We start from the raw sequence: 24,224 nt of genomic DNA, 5'->3' as shown, positions 1-24,224 counted from the left end.
CAGCAAAAGCACGTTGATTAATCATATACATGCATGATTTTTCTCTTATACCATCTGTTTAGAAGATGAAAAATGTATTCTGCTGGTAGTTTGGCATAAAATATATTTATAGAAAGATTTTATTTATAGTCTGCCAGTGGATTCTGAGCCTGCCATGACATAGCTTTCAGAACTAGGTAGGCTGAAATGTTCAAATATTAATGCCAACAACATTCTTATCATTAAAACATGAAAGTTAAAATGTTTTCATATTCAGTTCATATTTTGGAGTCTGTGGCTGCAGACTGAACAGTCTGTTTGGAACTCAGCTTAAAAATATTACAACAGAATTTGATAGCCTTGGTTATTCTCAGCGGTTGATGGTATCTAAATTATTCTGGTTAGCCAATTTTATTTTCTGGCTATCCAGCATTAAGAAAAACAAGGCTTATCTCAGAAAATATTTCCAGAGAATGGAATACATGTAATCACTGATTTTTATTGATGAAGAGATCACATTACAGGAACTCCAAAGTAACGACGAAAACTCTGCAGGCTGGAATTGAGATATTGGATCTTGATATTAACATATTAGAAGCAGAGAGATGATTAAAGAATAACATTAGATTCTCCCTCTCTCTCTCTCTTTAAAATCCCTAACCCACTGTCACATCTTTATTTACACACATATTGTGTAAGTTAAAATTACAGTTGCTCTTGTTTATACCTTAAATCTCAAAGATGCCTACGTAAGCCAATGAGCCACATGAGGCAAGAGAAAAACCCTGTTGCTTTTGTGGGTTTTATGAGAAACAGCTGGGGCACTTAGACTTGGGATATTCTGGAAGGTTGTTGTCCTGCTCTTCTTGACTACTTGCCTCAAGTATCACTGACACACAGCAAAACTATCCTCCAGGAGCCTTTTCATGGTCTCTATTGATCTAAAATATTGTTATTCTGACCCTAAGGAAGAGTCTGATGTGCAGTGGAGTTATACATCCTGAGATGTGAGGGGTCAGGCATAGAAATATTGAATGCTTCTTGTTATCAATAAAATCAGGTCTTTTTCTTAACCTTTCAAGCAATAAGCCCAATAGATATATTAACAAGTAACAATATGAGGGAAATAGGCTTTGTGCTGTATCTAAGTCCATTCATTCTTAACCTCCATGAGATTTAAGGCAGATTTGGGTGGGTTTCTGGGGAAAAGTCATGTTACTTAAGTAAGGGGAAAATATCTTATTCATGGAAAGTCTCTTCTTTAAGAACCCAAATTGCATCAATAAAATAATCAATGGCACACAGCAGCTAACATGCTCAATTCTTCACATTTAAAGTGGCACTCTTTCTGGCTCTGTGAGGAAGAGAGCCAAAAGTTAGATGCTATAAAGACAAGCATATAGAACATGTGATAGAAAATGCCAAAGACTTCTCCAAGAATTCTCAGTAGCAGAACCCCTGAGCCCATGTTGAGACAGGCCCTACCACAATGAAGGTGGACTTGATTGGTGATAACTGTGGGAAGCATTCTAGTCCTCTTGTCTGACCTTGCCCAGACTTAAAAGGACACACATCTTGTCTCTGCAGGCATCTGCTGGGTTTCCCCGACCACCGTCCCCTCGCCAACCTCCCACTCCCAAGACATTAAACCTCCCGTGTTGAGTACCTTGTATCGGGGCAAGCTTAGTCGTTAGTGATGAGTATCTACTGAGTACAATCACATCACAGGCCCTGGGCTGAGCATGCTACAACCGCTGTCTCTTTGAATCCTTGCAATCGCTCCAGGAGGGATGTTTTGGGGGAATTTTTGGTCAAAAAATAAGAGACTCCTTTCAGGTCCCAAGCTGATAAGTAAATTCTTTTTGTATGACAGTGAGCAGGAGGTTTAGAATTTTGAGACAAATAACAGAGTCAGAAGGTTTTATTTTGTTTTTCCCCCAGCAAACTCCCTTTACTTTTGACTTCAGGTCACATTATATAACAATCAAATATTACCTGACCTGGTTTTTCAGCCTTCTGATGCTGAAATCTCTCTCTTAAAGTGACGAAAGGTTTCAAAGCTCTGAATGGAGATAAAAATCTGTTTCTGCCTTCAACACCCACTCTTTCTTAGGCAGATCCAGCAAAAATATGTTTGTTCACAAAGAAGTACTGTGGACACAACACAGTTGTCACAGCTTCCCCACCTTGAAGGAGCAGCTTCCCTATGACACCTACAAAGACTGACATGAATGGAGCCAAGCTGCAGCTTCTCACCTGGGGCACAGAGAGAGAGGCTGTTACAAAGTAGCAAGGATGCAAAATATGACAATTGTCTCAGGACAATTCAAAACAAAGTTAAAGACCATCCTAGGCTCTACTCTAGTTCCCTTATTTTAACTTAATATATTGTTTTGTTGAAATAGAGTATTTTAAGCTCTGTTTTCCTCAACAGCTTTGTAAATTCAATACGTTCAAAGAAACAGGAACTATTGTCACAAATGGCCAAAAAGAAGTCCTGGCCTGTGTCCCTAGGATTGCCCCAGGGTCTCTTAGCCCACAGAGGCACTTTGAACATTACAATTTTACAGATACAGGGATAAGGCCCAGAGAGCTTGATAAGATTTACATAATCAGAAAGTGGCAGATGAGGGAATTAGGACTCAGGTGACATGGTTTTAAAATGGTTTTCTGATCTACTACTATACTATACTGTCTCTTGGAAGCCAACACGTTTGCATCTTACACTGACCAGAGCCAAGATAATACTAACTTAAGAGAGAATCAGACGGGTGGCTCTAAGGCCAAAATTGGGCTAAGGGTCCATTGTGTGTTAAGTTAGAACCACAGAAGATTTGCTGCTGATACTCCATTAGGATGAATCAGGTAAAATGCTCCTAAAGTCTCTTTAATTCTCTGGGATTGTTCATTTGTCAATTAATTTTCTTTCAAGGAAATTTTTAAAAAGGTTTTTAAATTTGGGGGTTGAGGGTGGAGAGGCTAACTAAACGTATGACTTGTCCTATATATATTAAAAAAAGATAGTCTAAGCCCACGTTCCTGGAATCAGAATGAGGCAGAAAATTGGACTGAGTTCAAAGAATCGTAAGACAAATGATTAGGAGCTTGGCAGAAGTGAATATTAAGGAAAGAGTAAAATTACCGACTGTGTATAGTTAGATTAGGCCAGAGTATGAAGTGGGGGAGGAGGGTAAAATAGATGGAGCTCTTTGAGATTTGTGATCCTCAAGTGCAGCTACCAGGGATTGGATGGTAAATATTCTGTCAGGTGACTGTGGATTTAATAATCAAAACTCATTCTTGCCTGTGAGCTACGTGAAAGCAAGGGCGGCACTGCTTCATCAAAATGGCATTTCCTTGGAAAACACACTGTAAATAAAAAGTGGTAGTAAAACAGGCTATACTTACAAATATCATAGCGTGTGAGTTTTGTGTTGGAAAAAAACGCAGAAAGTTTGTTGGCCATATCCCAGGCAGACTGAATTGCCCTTTGAGAGAGACTAGAGTTTTTTTAAGCACAGGGCTACCTAAATATTCTCCCGGTTTCCAACTGCTTTCAACTTTTTCCTTTGCCTCGTTCTTTCTTCCTCAAGAGGGCACCAACACCCCATCCCTAGAAAGGGTACTGCTATGTGTGGATTTCACATTGAATGTTGAAAACATCTCTCTACAGGAAAGAACCTGGTTATAGACCAATAAACCAATAATGAGACTTCCTATTTAGTTTCAAATATCTTTAAAAACAAATTGCATTTTGTTTAAACCCAGACTGATCATTAAACAAACAAAAAAAATCTGTTGTATTTGGGAGAGGAAAACTGTGAGATTATGTTCATGGTCTCAAAATAGGAGAGGTAAAGTTCAGCTGAACTGCAGCAATTAGACATGTTGTGCATTCACATTTGCAGGATATTTTTCTTAAGTCTTGGTGGGAGCATGAAAGGAGACCTTATAGTGTGTGGGGGACTGGTATACAAACCAGCAAGCACACATTAATGACAAATAGTCTTTGTTAAAACCCAGGCAGCAGATATGTTAGAGGTATGCCAAAGAAAGCTTAACATTCCTCTGTTGAACACATAGCACTTTTATTTTGGTCGAGGAATGCTATAGACAAAGGATATATCAACGCTGTGGACTGGCTGCGTTCTTTTAACGTTTGCTTTCATATGGAATAAAATGCTTCATTTCTCCCAATCCTTATCTTGGTCTGGGTGGTGAAATTCATAAATAGCATGAGTACCACGCCATATTTTCTGTACCTATTTGAATGGAATGAAGCAATGTTGCCTATAGGTTTTGTTTTGGGTTGTGAGCTAATGACCACATGTTAGGAGCCACTGTTTACAAAAGTTGTTTCCATAGTGTTAACTGCTTTGACCAAAAAAAATTTACAATAACTTAAATCTAACATTTAATGATACATATAATTGTTATTGTGCTATTAGATTATTAGGCATAAATGGAAAGCAGTTTACATAATAAATATTGTTTTACCCAGAAGAACAAGGGTTTGGAGTTTTACTCCTCATTCAGCTTGACTGTGGTCATAGATACAAAATTATAATAATATTATCATTTTACTCTAAAATTATGCTTTTCTCCATCTCATTTTTTTCACTTTTTTCCTCTTCTGTCTCTTCTCTTTTTCTTTATCTTAGTAGCAACTGTAGTCATCATTGTTACCATCATCATCTTCCCCGAACACTGACATACTCTGATATCCACACATATTGGGGGAGAGAGCTTTGGATCTGGCTTCCAAAGTTGGGAGATCCTTGGTCTAAGACCCTCCGTCCTCCTGTGCCCAGGGGCAAAGTTCTCAGGGCTTTGCTTCCTCTACCTGTACTTAATCCCCTTGATAACCTGAATTAATTTCCTGGGGCCGCTGTAAGAAATTAGCACAAACTTGGTGGCTTAAAACAACAGAAATTTACTCTCTCATAGTTCTGGTGGCCAGAAGTCTGAAATCAAGGTGTCCTCAGGGCCATCTCTGTCTGAAGGCTCTAGGGGAGGATCTCTCCTTCCCTTTTCCTAGCTTCTGGTGGTTGCCAGCAATCCTTGGTGCCCTTTGGCTTGCCTCTTTCCGAAAGTCTCCCTTCTGTTGTCACATGGGATTCCCTCTGTGTGTCTGTGTCCAAATCTCCCTCTTATAAAGATGCCAGTCCTCTTGGATTTGGGACCCAAATCCCATATAACATCATCTTAACTTGATTTCATCAGCGAAGACCCTATTTCCAAATAAAGTATTTATAGGTTCTGGGATGACCTGAACTTTTTGGGGACACTATTCCACCTACTACATACTCCCAGCCCTATGCCACCCCCTTCCTGAAGGGGCCGATCTGCTTCCTGCTGCTGCTGTTCCTCTTGCCTGTTTTTCTTGCTGCCATGTTTTCATACCTAGCAAAGAGCCGGGTGTGACTGAATACCTATTTGTTAAAAGATTAATGTTTCAGAAGCATACTTTCTAGGAGGCTTGAGACTATAATAACTCCAAGATCTGAGTCTGTGGATTCCCTGAAAAGGGGAGTTGTAGAGAAAGACGAGAACCTAGGCCAGTCGTGAAGCCACAGGAGAATGAGGAAGGCATAGGGGGAAAGCTGAACATCTGGGAGACTTAGACCAGGGTGTTGAAAGGAAAGCAACTGGCGTCAAGAAGTCAGGGCAAGGATGGAGGAGTCCGGGTTGCTAGCACATGATTCCCTAGTCCTGAGCTATACACAGAGGAGACGGTGCAGTGACAGATAGAGCAAGATAGAGCTCTAAAAGTATCCATTATGCTCAGACCTATTTCCTATTACTTGATACTTTCCCACCAAGATAAATCTCCACCAACTTGCTGCTGCTTTTAATAGGAAAGAAAAAATTTTAAACCAAATATGACCAGGACAATTAAATCTGGTTAAAATTTGGTAGAACGGCACATGCCAATTCTTGCTCCTTTGCTCTTTTTCCTGGGAAAAAGATATAGAGTGGGGCCTCTAGAAGAGATGGTAGACACCTGATGGAAGAAAGGCAGAATGAGGAGGAAGCTGCATATTTTAGGTTTTGCTGAGTCTATCCTGCTTATCTCTGTTCCCATGGGGATATGTATAGACGTGTTTCATATTTAGAGCAGCTGGGCTGACCTACGTCTCAGCAGGTGTTTCCTGTGAAAGGGGCCTTTTAGATTTTGATGATCAAATCATATGCACAGTGTGGTAAAATTCATGGGTGACTCATGGATGCCACAGAATAATTGTCATATCATGTTTATTTAAAGGTCTTGAAAGGGCTTAGTGGTCACATTCATTGTGGTTATTACAGAAGATTTTTCAAACGACATCCATCAGGTGATGAAAAGAAAATCCTACAAAGTCATATTTTAAGTCCAGAAAAGAAATTTTAAACAACTGGATCTTCTGGGCAACACTTTTTGTTTGTTTGTTTATTTGTTTCTTTTTGAGATGGAGTCTCACTCTGTCATCCAGGCTGGAGTGCAGTGGCACAATCTCGGCTCACTGCAGCCTCCACCTCCTGGGTTCAAGCGATTCTCCTGCCTCAGTTTTCCAAGTAGCTGGGACTGCAGGCATGCACCACCACACCTGACTAACTTTTGTATTTTTAGTAGAGACAGGGTTTCACCATATCAGTCAGGCTGGTCTCGAACTCCTTGCCTCAAGTGATCCGCCTGCCTTGGTCTCCCAAACTACTGGGGTTATAGGCCTGAGCCACCATGCCTAGCCTAGGCAAGGTTTGAGATATTCTTAGAGCTAGCTTCAGCTAGCTTGCATAGATTCAGTGATCCCTCCTGATCCAGCACCTTCTTCTACCTTTGGGAAAATGGAGGCCTAGGGAGAGAAAGGGATTTGTCCAAAAGTTGCACAGATTATTACAAGCAAAGCCAGAACTCAGACCCAGGTCTACTGAGCCTAATGCTTCTTCCACTCCACTGTGCTGCAGAATTGTCACAGCTATCTTAAATTTAGCTGTCTTCTAACATTCTTTAGAGTACCATAGTGATGATGACCTTTGGATTTTTTTTCAAGCAAAGGCAACATATAAAAAGAAAATGAAAATAAGAAAATTTGTCTATTAACTCATCATATACTTATTGTGAGCCAATTTTATACCAGATACTACACCCAGTGCTGAGTTATTATTTGAACTTCTGATCCAAAGACACATAATGCACTCTTGAAGATTGAAATCTCGAATTTTGGTCAACATTCTTGCCTTTTTTTTTTTTTTTTTGAGACAGAATCTTGCTTTGTTGCCCAGGTTGGAGTGCAGTGGCACAGTCTCAGCTCACTGCAACTTCCACCTCCTGGATTCAAGCAATTCTCATGCCTCAGCCTCCTGAGTAAGCTGGGATTACATGTGTGTACCACCAAGCCTAGCTAATTTTTGCGTTTTTAGTAGAGACACAGTTTTGCCATGTTGGCCAGGCTGGTTTCAAACTCTTGGCCTCAAGTGATCCACCTGCCTTGGCCTCCCCAAGTGCTGAGATTACAGGCATAAATCACCACACCAGACCAGCATTTTTGCTTTCAACATTATTTTTTAACTCAACAAAATATTTTCTACAGGTTCTGTTGCTCTCAAATAAAATGCTTTCATATTTCATAGTAGTGGGCAAGAAGAGGGCAGGGGTGTTGGATATTGGTTAGGTCCTAATACTAGGTTGTGAGGCCCAAGGTTAATGTAAGATCTCCTGAAGGCCAATGGGACCAAAATAATCCCACCAACCTTTGATCTCTTAGAGGGCATGTAGGAGCCATTCCATGCATCACCTTCCACCCCAGCTTCACATTCTCTTAGGTAAAGGTCTAATACATATTTGGACTAAAACGTAAATATTACAAATTGTTCCCTCCACTTTCTATTCCTTCTACCTGGCTGAACCTCTAAACACACATGCGTGTTGGGTGGGGGAGCAAGATACTTAGTTAAAACATTGAAGTTGTCCTAACATACTAGAGCTGAATTTTATGTGCTTTCTTTGTAAGTTATGCCTATGTTGCTAGCAAGATACCTGGGAGTCACCTTCATGCTTTCCCTTCTGCCATCCCATATCTATCATAAAGCCCCATAGATTCTTCCTTTAAATCAGCTGAAAGCTTCTCTTATTCTCTATGTCTACTGCTGTAACTATAGTTCAGGCCATTGTTATCACATGAGAGAGAATGTGGTGATCTCCCTGCTTTAGGTTTTGTTCCTTCACTAATTTCTGCCATGCCAGACATAAGTATGTCTTCCTAAAACATCAGTGTCATAATAACATTTGTCCTGAATGCTGCCCAAAATTGGATGGCCTCCATGGCTAGGGATTTGCTTGTCAACCTGGCTTGAAATATGAATCATCAACTAATTTATTCTCAAGAATCTATAATTGCCTTCCCTTGCTTTTTAAATCAACCAGAATTTAAACATTCAATACTTTTCTTCTACTCTAATTTTATACTCCTAAACTCTCCTTAATGCACCCTCTCTTCTTCTCAGATTGGCCACTGCCCCATGCACTATCTTTATTAATGTATTTTTGCTTTTGATTATATGGCTTTTGTCTCCATGCCCAACCTCTTTCCATCTAGATAATCGCGTCATCTATTTTAACCTACCTGTACTTTCAAATCCATTCCAAGGAACAGCTCCTCATGGTGCCATTTGTAGTCACTCTGGTCAATAATGATTTCATCCCTTCTGGACTATCTGTAGGACTCTCTAAGAATCATAAACTATAGAACCTGATGATATTTAATGTAAAACTTAATGATATACTATCTTGTATTATTTTGCAGTTGTTTTCATGCATATTTCATTCATAACATAGAAATCCTAATACTTCCCTTGAAGTTTTGGCACATTAAATGTAAAGTGCTTAGAACTGTGTCTGGCACAGAGTTGACCTTTGATGAGTATCCATCTCCTTCTCTTTTCCTTTTTCAGAAGATTCAAGTTATATCTGATAATTTTGTCTCTTCTATAGCAGATATTAGATACAATCATACAGTAGTTCTTAATCAATACTTATTGACCAGAACACAGTTGACCTAGAGACCCACACCCTTGAATCTGACATCAAATATGTATATTTATATACTCTTGGGTCATAATGTTATCAATTTTTAAAATCAATATTCTCAAATTATGATACCTAGTCATCTATTTATTGCCATAAACTTTCATCTTACCCCACTCATTAGTATTTAAATTTAAATATTAGTCTGGAACATGTGCAGACTAAAATTCTCTCTGTTGATGGCATAGCATTGTCATTACCCATTATGGTCTTTGCTTTGAGACGTGAGTGCTGCAAAGCCAGCAAGCCTTGCTGAAAGTGCACATTTTCTATTTTCATGTTTGCCTTGCTTTTCTGTTGGCAGAAGAGGAAACCAGAGCTCCAGAAATTAGGAAGCTTGGCTGAAGTGAGTCCAGCTTTCCAATTCTCAAAGCCCTTGTCTGGACAGCTGCCCTTCTGAGGATGTAGTCGGTTTTTACTCTTGCTTTTAAGAGCAGTCTTGTTCTACTCAGATGTTCTTTCACAAACTTTTTTAACTCACTAAAATTAAGACATTTGTTCCTGACTTCCCAAACATTATTTATAAGCTCTCAACTGCTGGACAGAGTACACAATTATTCCTTGGAATAAAAGCATTCCAAGTCATATTTATTTCAGCCTCTGCTACTATCCATGAAAGCTGTTTTAGTTTTCTGTATAGTGGTAAGATTCACGCTGCACGCAATTATCATCAGCCATGTATATTTTGAAAACAATCCCTAGTTTGGCAATAGTTATTCCTAAAGTGATATTTCTTTGCTAGACAGCATCATACAATAAAACAGATTTTTGCAAAGTTTTCTAATCATCCGAATCTAAGACAACATATTATTTATTTCAAATGGTCAGTCGTGTTCCAAACACCATTGCGAATTAGATTAGAAATTATCCAGTTGGTGTGTAAACATTCCACTAATTTACCTCATGTCTGGTTCTTTTATTTGATCTCCAGGAATTTAAATAATTTAATGTCGTTTAGCTCTCAGTTCAACCTTTGCTTTCTGGATATTTACTTGGAACTTCCTAGTGTTTATTTAAGGATCTTAGAAGTGCTTGGGGAGGATGTTTTTACTGCCCACGAGGTCGGTACAGCTATGTTGATAATGTGGCAGCAGGTTTACAACAGTCTTACCTGCTTGGTTAAAGTGATTGTCTAATTTCTTCCATCATGAACCCACCCAAGGAGCTTAGCTCTGTTGAGCGATTAACACCAGTGCCACCAGACTGGCAGGCCTGAAGAAAACTAGTGAGACAATCACATTCCTTTAGCGTGCTCCCTGTTTCCAACTTTAAAATTTTATTTATTTTTCCTCCATGGTTTGGAGCTTTAGAGTAAAACAAATCTAGACACTTCCACTTTCTAGCTGTCAGGCCTTCGACAAGTTACTCAATCTGTCTGAGCTTCAGTTTCTTACCTGCAAGATGGGACTAAGATATATTTTTCTTGAAAAGATTATTGCAGGGATTAAGTGATATTGGACATGTGAAAGCACCTTGCAAGACTTTAGGTTATTTTTCCCTCAAAACAGTCCCTTCTTCTTGTATATTTACTAGAAGCCTCTTATTTATTTAAGTGTATGACAGTTTACTTAAATATATGATAATTTGCAGTCAAAAAGCATCATTTCTCTTCTCTTGTTATAGGTACCCTGAAATTTCTTTTGAAATCTCCATTTCCCAGGCATAACTCATTTTCAAAGACCTGAAACTCTTCACACACTGAAGTATAAATTACTGGTAACAACCTAAACTCTTAATCTATAAATGGGAATGTTTCTCCCAAGGCTTTAAGTTTAAGAAGTGTCTGAACAGCTATAGAATTATAGACATTAATTCAATTGTAGATTCTTTCCATCAATCATTATCTGAGTGCCTACTATGTGTCAGGGACCTTTTCAGCTGCTGCAAACATTGCAATGGAGAAAACAGATGACAATTCCTGGCCATCTTTCAGCTAATCTCTACGAGATAACAGCTATAAGGGTGACTCTGACCAGATCCAAGGTGACCAGCAGAGAAGTGGCAAAACAGTAGGATGTGGCAAAAATGAAGAAAGCTCAGAAGCTCAGGCATGCTGAGGTAGAGAAGGATTTCCCTTCTCTCATGGGCCACCCCCCACCATACTCCTGGCAGCCTACAACATAGCTCTTCTATAGCCAGCTGGGGTTAAGGGCCACTTTTACAGTTTAAAATGCTTGAAATATAGCTGGTGGTAATGGAGGATTTGCTTTATTAGTTCATTTTTATGTATGAGAGAAACTAATAGAAAAAAATCAGTGTGCATCTTTTTTCAATTTGAGTCCAAGAGATTTTTGGCATTAAAGCTTTTTCAGTTTCAAATGTTCCAACTCTGGCTGTATTTATGTGATGCCAAACCAACTAGTTGAAAAATTACAAGTATGGGAAATTAGCCAAGTCTTTTGTCTACAAACTGCCAACCAACCAGGTTGCCTAATTTTTTTTTTCTTCACTGAATTGTCCCATCATTCAACTGAATTGACTGACAATGGCCTGCGAGATGCAAACAAAGCAGAAAATCTGTTTTGTATAATTCAAAGTATTGATTCATTGTTGTCTGGTAGAATATGCTCATTGTAGAGAATACAGATAATACAGAAAATATCAGAAAACAAAAATCACCCAAAGTCCTATCATGCACAAATATTGATATATACCCTTGCAGGATTTTCATGAATCTAGACATATATCACAAAACTGGAATAATGCTCTAAATATGATTTTATCAGATTTTTCTCCTTTTACTTAACGGTATATTATAAACATTACTAAATATTTTTAAAACCTTTTTTTTTTTTTTTTTTTGCATGTTGTTCCCATATATGAATGTACCGTCCTTTATTTCACTAATCTCCTATGGATGGGCATTTGGGTTATTTCCAATTTTGGGCTATTATAAAAATTCGGTAATAAACCTTTCTTGAAATGTAAATTTTTGTGTGTACCTCTGATTATTACATTGGTACACAACCTTAAATAGAATATTTTCAAACTCTTAATCAACATTGCCAAAACCTCCCATCAACACGGTTGCAGCAAAAATTATAGCAGATTTATATCCCCACATACAAGTGTGTTTATAAGAATTTCCCCTCCGTTCTCCTGCCACTTTTTAATCTTTGCCAGTTTGATAAATGAGAAAAATTATATTTCATTGCTTTATTTATAGTTCTTAAATTACTAATGAGAATGGACATTTTTCATTTTTATTGGCCGTATGTATTCTTTGTGATCATTCTTTTATTATTATTTTATTTTAGATTCAGGGGGTCCATGTGCAGGTTTGTTACAGAAATGTATTTCATAATAGTGAGGTTTGGGCTTCTATTTCTAAATGCTTTCTCTTCAAAATGAGGAAATGCAAATAACAGCAGAAGATTAACATAATGTTTTTAAGTTTCCATCTCCAGAAAATCAAAGAAAGCACTTTAATAAATGTTTTTCTCTTCTTCAGAAGGACACTAAAATAGGAAGCTTTCCTCATTTTCCCTTGTAGCAATTATTTTTGAATTTACTAATTAAGTTCTAATTTAAGAAATTTAATAAGGTGCTAGAACTAAGCTGAAGAAATTTAGAAAGATAAATTTTCTGCCCAGTGGGTGTGGGTTTTGGATAATGTGGATTCGGGAGTGTCATGTCTGATGGCCGCCTTGGGCTTATCTTTTGAATGCTGTTTCCTGTTACCTTCCCAGAAAGGGGTGTGGAAAAGTGATTGAAGCTTGAAAATACTCGTTGGCTGCTTCGTTGAAGCCATTATTAGAAGTTCCACTTCCTGAAAGTGGTGATGCTGAAATTATATAAGGCAAAATTAACAATTATGCTTAATTACTTTCACTCATGTGTTCATTAAAATAAAGTGCTGTCAGCCCATTCATTATTACCGAGTCCTAACCTTGATATGGTCATTTCCTTCGATTTTGCCTAAATTTCCTTTCCTTGTGCCAAAATAAGCACATGCTCACCTATAAAATGCAAAATCTTGTGATATTTTTAAAAGAAAAGACTACATTGCCTTAATAGATCCTTTCTTGAGATTTCATTTTACTTTGTAGATAATGTATCTTTTTGCTACTTTGCTATAAATTTTAAACAAGGAAAAGTATCAAAATCAGCACATGGCTAGGGTGTATGGGCCCAGGTCCTATAAATAACTATGCCAGCTAGTCCTAATGTGGAAAAATGGAAAACTAGATCCTGTTAACAAAAGGAAAATTCCATTTTTCATACATGGTACTGCTCTTATTCCTCGCCCAGTGAAAAACAAGCACTTTCCTTTTCTCCGTGTGTATTACATTAATGTGTTGGCAATACATGTGTTTCAATCTTTATAGTAAAGGCAACAAATCTATCACCATACTCATTTCACATAAAAGCTTGGTCTCTGCAGAAGCAAATTTGTACCATCTTCTATCTTCTCTCTTACATTCCTCCCCCAACCCCCCCCCCCCCCATTTCCTAAACTGGTTGATACTGAAATGGAGGTCTTGCCTAAAAGTCTCCAACTCAGACCACAAATGGGCAGAACCCATTATTTAGATAGGACTTAGCCAATGAGCACCACCAGACTAGTAGAAAAATCAGAAGGAAACATGAATGAGAGAAGGTAGTGAAAGGGAACCTGATTTTAACTAGCTCTGTCTTTGGGGGAGGTATCTTTGGACAGCTCCCTCTGCATTTGATGTATTCCTTTTGTCATACTCTATGGAATAATTTCCTTTAATAGAGCAGGACTCCTTAATACAAAGGAAAGTTAAAGAATTACTCCCATAGGCAGGAAAGAACTTTGGCCACCACCATATTTTGTCCAAAATTTTATTATGAAAATTATCAAAGATCAGATAGTTGTAGATATGCGGCATTATTTCTGAGGGCTCTGTTGTGTTCCATTGATCTATGTCTCTGTTGTGGTACCAGTACCATGCTGTTTTGGTTACTGTAGCCTTGTAGTATAGTTTGAAGTCAGGTAGTGTGATGCCTCCAGCTTTGTTCTTTTGGCTTAGGATTGACTTGGTGATGCGGGCTCTTTTTTGGTTCCATATGAACTTTAAAGTAGTTTTTTCCAATTCTGTGAAGAAAGTCATTGGTAGCTTGATGGGGATGGCATTGAATCTATAAATTACCTTGGGCAGTATGGCCATTTTCACGATATTGATTCTTCCAACCCATGAGCATGGAATGTCCTTCCATTTGTTTGTATCCTCTTTTATTTCATTGAGCAGTGGTTTGTAGTTCTCCTTGAAGAGGTCCTTCACATCCCTTGTAAGTTGGATTCCTAGGTATTTTATTCTCTTTGAAGCAATTGTGAATGGGAGTTCACTCATGATTTGGCTCTCTGTTTGTCTGTGATTGGTGTACAAGAATGCTTGTGATTTTTGCACATTAATTTTGTATCCTGAGACTTTGCTGAAGTTGCTAATCAGCTTAAGGAGATTTTGGGCTGAGACAATGGGGTTTTCTAGATATACAATCATGTCATCTGCAAACAGGGACAATTTGACTTCCTCTTTTCCTAATTGAATACCCTTTATTTCCTTCTCCTGCCTGATTGCTCTGGCCAGAACTTCCAGCACTATGTTGAATAGGAGTGGTGAGAGAGGGCATCCCTGTCTTGTGCCAGTTTTCAGAGGGAATGCTTCCAGTTTTTGCCCATTCAGTATGATATTGGCTGTGGGTTTGTCATAGATAGCTCTTATTATTTTGAGATACGTCCCATCAATACCTAATTTATTGAGAGTTTTTAGCATGAAGCATTGTTGAATTTTGTCAAAGGCCTTTTCTGCATCTATTGAGATAATCATGTGGTTTTTGTCTCTAGTTCTGTTTATATGCTGGATTACGTTTATTGATTTGCGTATATTGAACCAGCCTTGCATCCCAGGGATGAAACCCACTTGATCATGGTGTATAAGCTTTTTGATGTGCTGCTGGATTCAGTTTGCCAGTATTTTATTGAGGATTTTTGCATCAATGTTCATCAAGGATATTGGTCTGAAATTCTCTTTTTTGGTTATGTCTGTGCCAGACTTTGGTATCAGGACGATGCTGGCCTCATAAAATATGTTAGGGCCGGGCGCGGTGGCTCATGCTTGTAATCCCAGCACTTTGGGAGGCCGAGGTGGGCAGATCACGAGGTCAGGAGATCGAGACCATGGTGAAACCCAGTCTCTACTAAAAATACAAAAAAAAAAATTAGCCGGGCGTGGTGGCGGGCACCTGTATTCCCAGCTATTAGGAGAGGCTGAGGCAGGAGAATGGCGTGAACCCGGGAGGCGGAGCTTGCAGTGAGCTGAGATTGCGCCACTGCACTCCAGCCTGGGCGACAGAGCGAGACTCTGTCTCAAAAAATAAATAAATAAATAAATAAATAAATAAATAAATAAATAAATAAAAATGTGTTAGGGAGGATTCCCTCTTTTTCTGTTGATTGGAATAGTTTCAGAAGGAATGGTACCAGTTCCTCCTTGTACCTCTGGTAGAATTCGGCTGTGAATCCATCAGGTCCTGGACTCTTTTCGGTTGGTAAGCTATTGATTATTGCCACAATTTCAGAGCCTGTTATTGGTCTATTCAGAGATTCAGCTTCTTCCTGGTTTAGTCTTGGGAGGGTGTATTTGTCGAGGAATTTATCCATTTCTTCTAGATTTTCTAGTTTATTTGCATAGAGGTGTTTGTAGTATTCTCTGATGGTAGACTGTATTTCTGTGGGATTGGTGGTGATATTCCCTTTTTCATTTTTTATTGCGTCTATTTGATTCTTCTCTCTTTTCCTCTTTATTAGTCTTGCTAGCGGTCTATCAATTTTGTTGATCTTTTCAAAAAACCAGCTCCTGGATTCATTAAACCTGACAAAAACAAGAAATGGGGGAAGGATTCCCTGTTTAATAAATGGTACTGGGAAAACTGGCTAGCCATATGTAGAAAGCTGAAACCGGATCCCTTCCTTACACCTTATACAAAAATTAATTCGAGATGGATTAAAGACTTAAATATTAGACCTAAAACCATTAAAATCCTACAAGAAAACCTAGGCAATACCATTCAGGACATAGGCGTGGGCAAGGACTTCATGTCTAAAACACCAAAAGCAATGGCAACAAAAGCCAAAATTGACAAATGGGATCTAATTAAACTAAAGAGCTTCTGCACAGCAAAAGAAACTACCATCAGAGTGAACAGGCAACCTACAGAATGGGAGAAAATTTTTGCAACCTACTCATCTGACAAAGGGCTAATATCCAGAATCTACAATGAACTCAAACAAATTTACAAGAAAAAAAAAAACAACCCCATCAAAAAGTGGGCAAAGGACATGAACAGACACTTCTCAAAAGAAGACATTTATGCAGCCAAAAAACATATGAAAAAATGCTCACATCACTGGCCATCAGAGAAATGCAAATCAAAACCACAGTGAGATACCATCTCACACCAGTTAGAATGGCCATCATTAAAAAGTCAGGAAACAACAGGTGCTGGAGAGGATGTGGAGAAATAGGAACACTTTTACACTGTTGGTGGGACTGTAAACTAGTTCAACCATTGTGGAAGTCAGTGTGGCGATTCCTCAGGGATCTAGAACTAGAAATATCATTTGACCCAGCCATCTCATTACTGGGTATATACCCAAAGGACTATAAATCATGCTGCTATAAAGACACATGCACACATATGTTTATTGTGGCACTATTCACAATAGCAAAGAGTTGGAACCAACCCAAATGTCCAACAACTATAGACTGGATTAAGAAAATATGGCACATATACACCATGGAATACTATGCAGCCATAAAAAATGATGAGTTCATGTCCTTTGTAGGGACATGGATGAAGCTGGAAACCATCATTCTCAGTAAACTATCACAAGGACAAAAAACCAAACACAGCATGTTCTCACTCACAGGTGGGAATTGAACAATGAGAACTCATGGACACAGGAAGGGGAACATCACACTCTGGGGAGTGTTGTGGGGTCGGGGGAGGTGGGAGGGACAGCATTAGGAGATATACCTAATGCTAAATGACGAGTTAATAGGTGCAGCAAAACAACATGGCACATGGATACATATGTAACAAACCTGCACATTGTGCACATGTACCCTAAAACTTAAAGTACAATAATAAAAAAAAGAAAATTATCAAACGTATAATAATCCTGAAAGAATTTTACAGCAGACACCTACATACCCACCATGTAGTTTTACCATTAATGTTTATTCTACTTGATCATATATCTATCTAAGCCTTATCCATCATTAATCCACTTATTTTTATGCATTTCAAAATAAATTGCAGATCTCAGTATATTTCCCCCTGAATACTTCACCCTGTGTCTTATTAAGTAGAGTTTCATTTTTGTTTACAGTTTTTTTATTTGATATAAAGTGTACATACAGCGAAACATGCAGATCTTAAATGTACATTTGTGGTATATTTCAAATGCATATGCCTGTGTGAAGTGAAGGCCTACAAGATTTAGAAAATTATCATCATCCCAGAAAGTTTCTTCACACCCCTTCCCAGACATCCTGCCTGTCCTTGAAGCAGCAACTGTTTGAGTCTTTCCTATCATGGATTTGTTTTGCCTGTTATAGAATGTAATACAAAAGAACTCACATGGTATGTTCTCTGGTGTGTAGGGCTTTTTTCACTCAGCATAATGTTTTTGAGATTTATCTAACATTCAGTATTTTGTTCCTTTTTACTGTGTAGTAGCAAATTGTATGCCATAGTTTATTATCCAGTTTCCCATCGATGGATATCTGAGATGTTTCCAGTTTGGCTATTATGATAAAGCTGCTATGAATATTACCATAATGTATTTTGTAAACATAAGTTTTCATTTTCTTTGAGTGAATTCCTAGAAGTGGCGTTTTTCAGTGACAGGAAAGGTGAATGTTTAGTTTTATAAGAAACTGCCTGCAGCCAACAGACACATGAAAAAATGCTCATCATCACTGGCCATCAGAGAAATGCAAATCAAAACTGCAATGAGATACCATCTCACGCCAGTTAGAATGGCTATCATTAAAAAGTCAGGAAACAACAGATGCTGGAGAGGATGTGGAGAAATAGGAATGCTTTTACACTGTTGGTGGGAGTGTAAATTCATTAAACCATTGTGGAAGACAGTGTGGCGATTCCTCCAGGATCTAGAACTAGAAATACCATTTGACTCAGCAATCCCATTACTGGATATATACCCAAAGGATTATAAATCATGCTACTATAAAGACACATGCACACATATGTTTATTGCAGCACCATTCACAATAGCAAAGACTTGGAACCAACCCAAATGTCCATCAATGATAGAATGGATTAAGAAAATGTGGCACATATACACCATGGAATACTATGCAGCCATAAAAAAGGATGAGTTCCTGTCCTTTGCATGGACATGGATGAAGCTGGAAACCATCATTCTGAGCAAACTATCACAAGGACAGAAAACCAAACACTGCATGTTCTCACTCATAGGTGGGGAGTGAACAATGAAAACACTTAGACACAGGGTAGGGAACATCACACACTGGGGCTTGTCACAGTGTGGGGGGCTGGGAGAGGGGTAGCATTAGGAGAAATACCTAATGTAAATGACGAGTTAATGGGTGCAGCAAACCAACATGGCATATATATACCTATGTATGAAACCTGCATGTTGTGCACATGTACCCTAGAACTTAAAGTATTAAAAAAAAAAAAAAAAGAAAAGAAAAGAAACTGCTGTTTTCCAAAGAGGTTGCACCATTTTACATTCCTGCCAACCACAAACAGATGAAAGTTTCAGGTGCTCCACATCCTCAGCAACATTTGGTGTTGTCATTCTTTTTAACTCTGGCTGTTCTGTTGCATATGGCCACCATTATATATTTATATATGTCTGTTTAAACCTAACCTCAATGCTATTGATGCTTAGAATTTCTAGCTGTTCTCTGTCACCTTGGAGAAACAATGGCTCATTAGCTTTCGGCAACTTCATCTGTTTCTTGCTTTTTGGTACTGAGGTGATGGACACAGAGTATAAAATAAAAATACATAAATAGCAAAGCATGGTAATATTAACAAATTGCGCAACAAAAGCCTAATAACGCTATTGGCTACTATCATATAGAGAGTGTATTGTGCGTCATGTATGCTGCTAAGCCCTTTATACAAGTTTTTGTCATTTTTTTTTTCAACAATTGTATGGAATAGTAGATAGTAAGTGTACTATCCCAAATTACAAATGAAGAAACTGAAACTCGAATGTTAAAAAAAAAAAAGCCCATGGTCACACTGCTACCAGAGGTTTGCCTGATCCACAGAGAGAAGGGATTTAAGAGGGCAACTAAATGTATTTAACTTAAGTAATAAATAAGATGTGTATATTTTCTGCCAACTGGTAAAGATGTTCATAATTTCAGTGACCCTCAAAAGGGAAAGTGGAGGAAAGAAAGTGTTTTTCTTCAGCATTACCTGCAGTATTCACACAACACTGAGTTAATTCATTAAAAGACCTCTGCATAACCCCTTAATGGGTAATTCACCTTCCATAGAGTTCATTGTCTTTTACTTTCTTTTGTTTGCTTCACAGATGGAGTACTTTATAATGCTTATGAAAAATTTTCCATCTGGATTAGATCAACCTCAAATGGAAGACAAAGAGAGAGGTATAGACTCCTGTGTTTCCACGGGGATCGTCAGGATAGGAAGACTTTTCCAAAAACAACACAAGCTTGGTCTCATAAATTGGGCAACAGGGAGAGCTAGTGCAATGAATAATAATCACGTATGGACTTTTTCTTTGGTAGCTTCAGACTGGGTCTTCCCCAGAGAGCATGAGGCCTTTGTAAGATGGCTGTGGTGACAGCCAATGAGCTGTCAGCTGGATATTCCTTCACTGGAGTTCTTACTTTCATCTGCTCACATTCCATATTTATCTTAATGTCATTCTTCTCTATGTGATTATTGCAGAGACACTGCATTTTAATGACATTTTAACCTAACTTCATTCATTTAATGCTCACAATGGCTCTTCAATGGGGAATAAGAAAGAAAACTGAGATGCAGAAAGTTCATTCATTCACTTATTCAACATTTAAAGATCCCCACAGAGCTGAAAAGGACAGTCTTTTTCTTTAAAAAGCTTATGATTATGGATAGAGACAGATATATTAATAGATAATTACCTTCAAATGTGAAAAGTGCTACACGAGATTTAAGTAAAGAGTGTTAGGGAAGCAGAGACAAATGGATGACTAAGGTTGGGTTATTTGGTATTGATAGGAAGGTAAGTCTATAGATACCAGGTGGGCTGATTCTTTGACTAATGCTTCTTTCATTAACAAAAATAGAGTTTACCCTCCATAATTTTTAAAAAATACACATCTTGCTCTCAAAAATATCTAAGGAGCTTACAAAAAGGTATATATAATATGAATTATTTGTACATGAATTTGAACTCCTTTAAAGTGGATTCATGATGCTGTGCCTTCAAACAAACCTGAAAGGTGTTTTTCTTCTCTCCTTTTCTTACATTTTTTCTCATTAGCTTGCTGCACACAAGGATGGCTAGGCCCACCCCATGATGCCAAGGTGCATGGGAAAGTTTCCAAGGAAAAGAGTTATGGCTGCCCCATTACGTGTGTTATCCCTTCCTCCAATAGCTAACATGCAAACAAGTGTGGAAGTCCCCATAGGCCAAAAGAGATGTGTCCCACTGCCCCTCAGCTGTGTCTAATCCTGATCCACATATCCCCTCCCCTCAATTCCAAGATTCTTCATTTTTCAAATGTTGTCATTAGACAGTCTTTACTGTTTACTTTATTTCTAATGTCTTTCCAGGGCAGGCCTGAAGGGTGAACAAGACTGGGGGAGAGGTGATGAACAGCCATTTATTTTGCCAGTAGGACCCCAGGGACTATTTCATGTGTATTCATTTTCATAATCCTTCATGGAAATGGCTTTAGTTACTTGGCATTTTCCTTTAAAAGTTAGTAGCAATCTACTTTCTATTGCTTGGGACAGGCTATTCAAGAAAGGAGACAGAAAAGGAGGAGGAGGAGGAGGAGGAAGAAAGACCAACACAGATACTCTGAAAAAAAGAAAAGAAGAGTAGGGATTCAATGAAGTAAGATCTCATGACAGTTTTGGATGAGATTGGGACATAGTACTTTATCTGTTGAACTAAATTAAGCCAAATGAGAACAAGCTGTTACTGAGCTTTGAACTAAAATGTTCAATTTTTGCTATCCTTCACCTCTTTCCTTAGGAGATGAATGTGTTAAAAAAAAAGCTCCTCTTTCCTTAAAGGAGGTGCCTGTTTTATTTTCCAATCTAATCTTCCATCCATCTTCACTTCCTATCTGTCTTAGAGCTTTGAGAAATGTCTTGCTGCCTAGAAAAGCCCATTCCCTCAACTTGCCATCAGTTTCCCATTCCATTCACTTAGGTTTCAGTCACTTGCGTAATGGGAAGCTATTGTAGCTTAACTATCGTATCAGACAAACTCCAATTCCAGTCATAAACTATATGCTGGATTCACTCTTTACATTCATGGAAAATCATTTAAAAAATGGTGTTTGGAACATTCTGCTGGCACTTCAAGCTCCATTTCTGGTATGTTTCAACAAAAAATATATTTGTGGATTCTTTTTCTCTTACACCTCCCTTTTCCCTCCTGCCTTAAAAAAGTTGGAGATTTTGCAAGTTAAATTAATGCTTGATGTAATTTCCTGTAATAGAAGGCACAGGCTCCAGCACTAACTATCCTTTCATGGAAAAACAGCTCATTGCCCCTGGATGTGGAGTCACACCCTTGAATTATGAGTCTGGATCACTGCTGAGTGGATCACTTTGGAGCCAGAAATCAGAGTGGTAGCAGGAGAGAGGAGTTGGCAACTGGAGGGGAGGAAAAGGGTTTGTTGGGAATGAGTGCCAGGACAATGTTTAAGGACAATAGAAATGCAGTGGAGAAAAGGGAAGGACACTTAAGTTACCTAGAAAGAACTGAGAAGCCAGGAGAGATTCAGACTGTACTGGGTTAGAGCCTGCCATGCAGCAATTTAATTTCCAATATTATCAATAAGTGGAAAATTTCTGGGTTGTAATGCTTTTGAAGAGATAATGCAAGCCATGGTCTTTGGGATGTCAGGAGGACAAATAAGCAGATGAGGCAAAGGAATTCTGTATGTGAGATGAGTTAAAAGCAATCTGTATCAATTTGTAGGTCTGTGCTTATATGTCTTTCCAAATGCATCTCTAATCTCTTAGGTCTGGAAATTAAGTCTACATGCCAAACTTTCCTGTGTTGATTTACCTGTCTATTCTGATTTAGGTGAGGCTAGATTGCTGTGGAAAGAGAACTTATCTGGTGGTGAATGATTATGGTTTGCACTGTTTCCCGACCCAGCCTAAATGCAAGTACAGAGGCATTCAGTGAAGTTGCTGTGGTTAGCTCTTCTAAACTTTCAGGGGCTTTAGGTTTAAGTGGGGCCAATATTTGAATAAAGGGTCAAATAGGTGGTACAGCCCTCTTTTGAAATAATCTTAAACTAAATTTTACAGTTTAAGGTAAGAGATGATCATATGGAATGCTTATTGTGTTCTTGTTGCCCAAATAGCAGCAAGAAATAAATTAGACCACACAGGGAGGTATGTGTAGGTTAAGAAGGGCACAGATAAATCTGAGACAGAAGTGAATCTTTAATCCATGTTATTTAACTTACACTCTTTTCTAGAGATTATTTGCGTCATGAAGACATAGGTGCTATAAAAAAAAGAAGAAAAAGATGGTTGTGGTAGAATAAACAATGACTTTACCTTTAGGGGAAAGAGAAATTTAGGTTTCTGAAACACTAAAGGAGGCATAAACATCGGGAGAATAACGAATTCCTGTGCAGCTCCCCCAATGACTGAGCTGTAGTGTTACGCATATGTGGCAGTACCATCCATCCACACTACAGCAAGGTTTCTCAGCCCCGGCACTATTGTCACTTTGGACTGGATACTTCTTTGTTGTGGGGTGCCATTCTGATGTTGGCAGAATCCCTGGCTTCTATCTACTAGTGACCAGTAGCACCTCCTACTGAAAAAAAGGCAATCAAAAATGTCTTCAGTCATTGCTCAACATCCCCTTGGGGGCAAAAGGATCCCTGGTTAAGAACGACTGTACTGGCCGGGCGGTGGCTCATGCCTGCAATCCCAGCACTTTGGGAGGCTGAGGCGGGTGGATCACGAGGCCAGGTGTTCAAGACCAGCCTGGCCAACACAGTGAAACCGCATCTATAGTGAAAATACAAAAAATTAGCCAGGCATTGTGGCAGGCACCTGTAATCCTAGCTACTTGGGAGGCTGAGGCAGGAGAATCTCTTTAACCAGGGAGGCTGAAGTTGCATGAGCCGAGATTGTGCCACTGCACTCCAGCCGGGGCAACAGTGCAAGATTCCATGTCAAAAACAACAAAACAAAACAAAACAAAACAAAACAAAAAACACTGTACTAGAGAAATCATAAAGACTAGTCTAGATACTAAATACTTAGACCTTTATTTAATAGTATCTTAAGAAAAATGTAATGACAGACAAAATGGTGTTGTTGAAAAGGCAGGGTCAGGCGAGTGTGGATTCCAAGATTATTTTCTCTAAGTCACAGAGTTTGTCGAATGAGGGGCTCTGGAGATTGTGGATGGAATGTGAGAGAATGGAGGAGGAGAGAAAAGGGAAAACAACAAATGTTCAGTATAAAGAAATGGATACTCTTATTAAGAAAAATTCCATTTTTGTGTTTTCCAAAGGACACTTTGTGTGTGTGTGTGTGAGTGTGCACGTGCATGTGTGTGCACGTGTGTGTGTGATGTATCTGTGGCTTATCCAAGCTTCTAGAATGTAATATCATCCATAGAGTAAATCACTTATGTCTCTTAATTTATTAGAATTATGAGTTGATTACCTACCACGTACCATGTACTGTGATAGGCACCGGGGATTCGACGGTGAGAAAACAGATTTGGTCCTTGCCTTCCTAATAATCTTCCTGTTGGGCAATTGGTATTGTTGAGCAGACAACTATGACTGGGTAAATCTGCGAGTGTATAAACCTGGAGCAGCACATACAGGTTTTGAGAAAGGCAATCTTCCAGGGCCCAGAGTGTCCATATACATTCTTTTTGAGTATGCCAAGAACGCAAGGCCCTGACCAATCTTTA

Source organism: Hylobates moloch, unplaced genomic scaffold (genome assembly GCF_009828535.3).
Source record: "Hylobates moloch isolate HMO894 unplaced genomic scaffold, HMol_V3 SCAFFOLD_1, whole genome shotgun sequence".
NCBI classification, from domain to species: Eukaryota; Metazoa; Chordata; class Mammalia; order Primates; family Hylobatidae; genus Hylobates; species Hylobates moloch.
The sequence above is the reverse complement of the archived record's forward strand: the minus strand, read 5'-3'. Positions refer to the sequence as shown.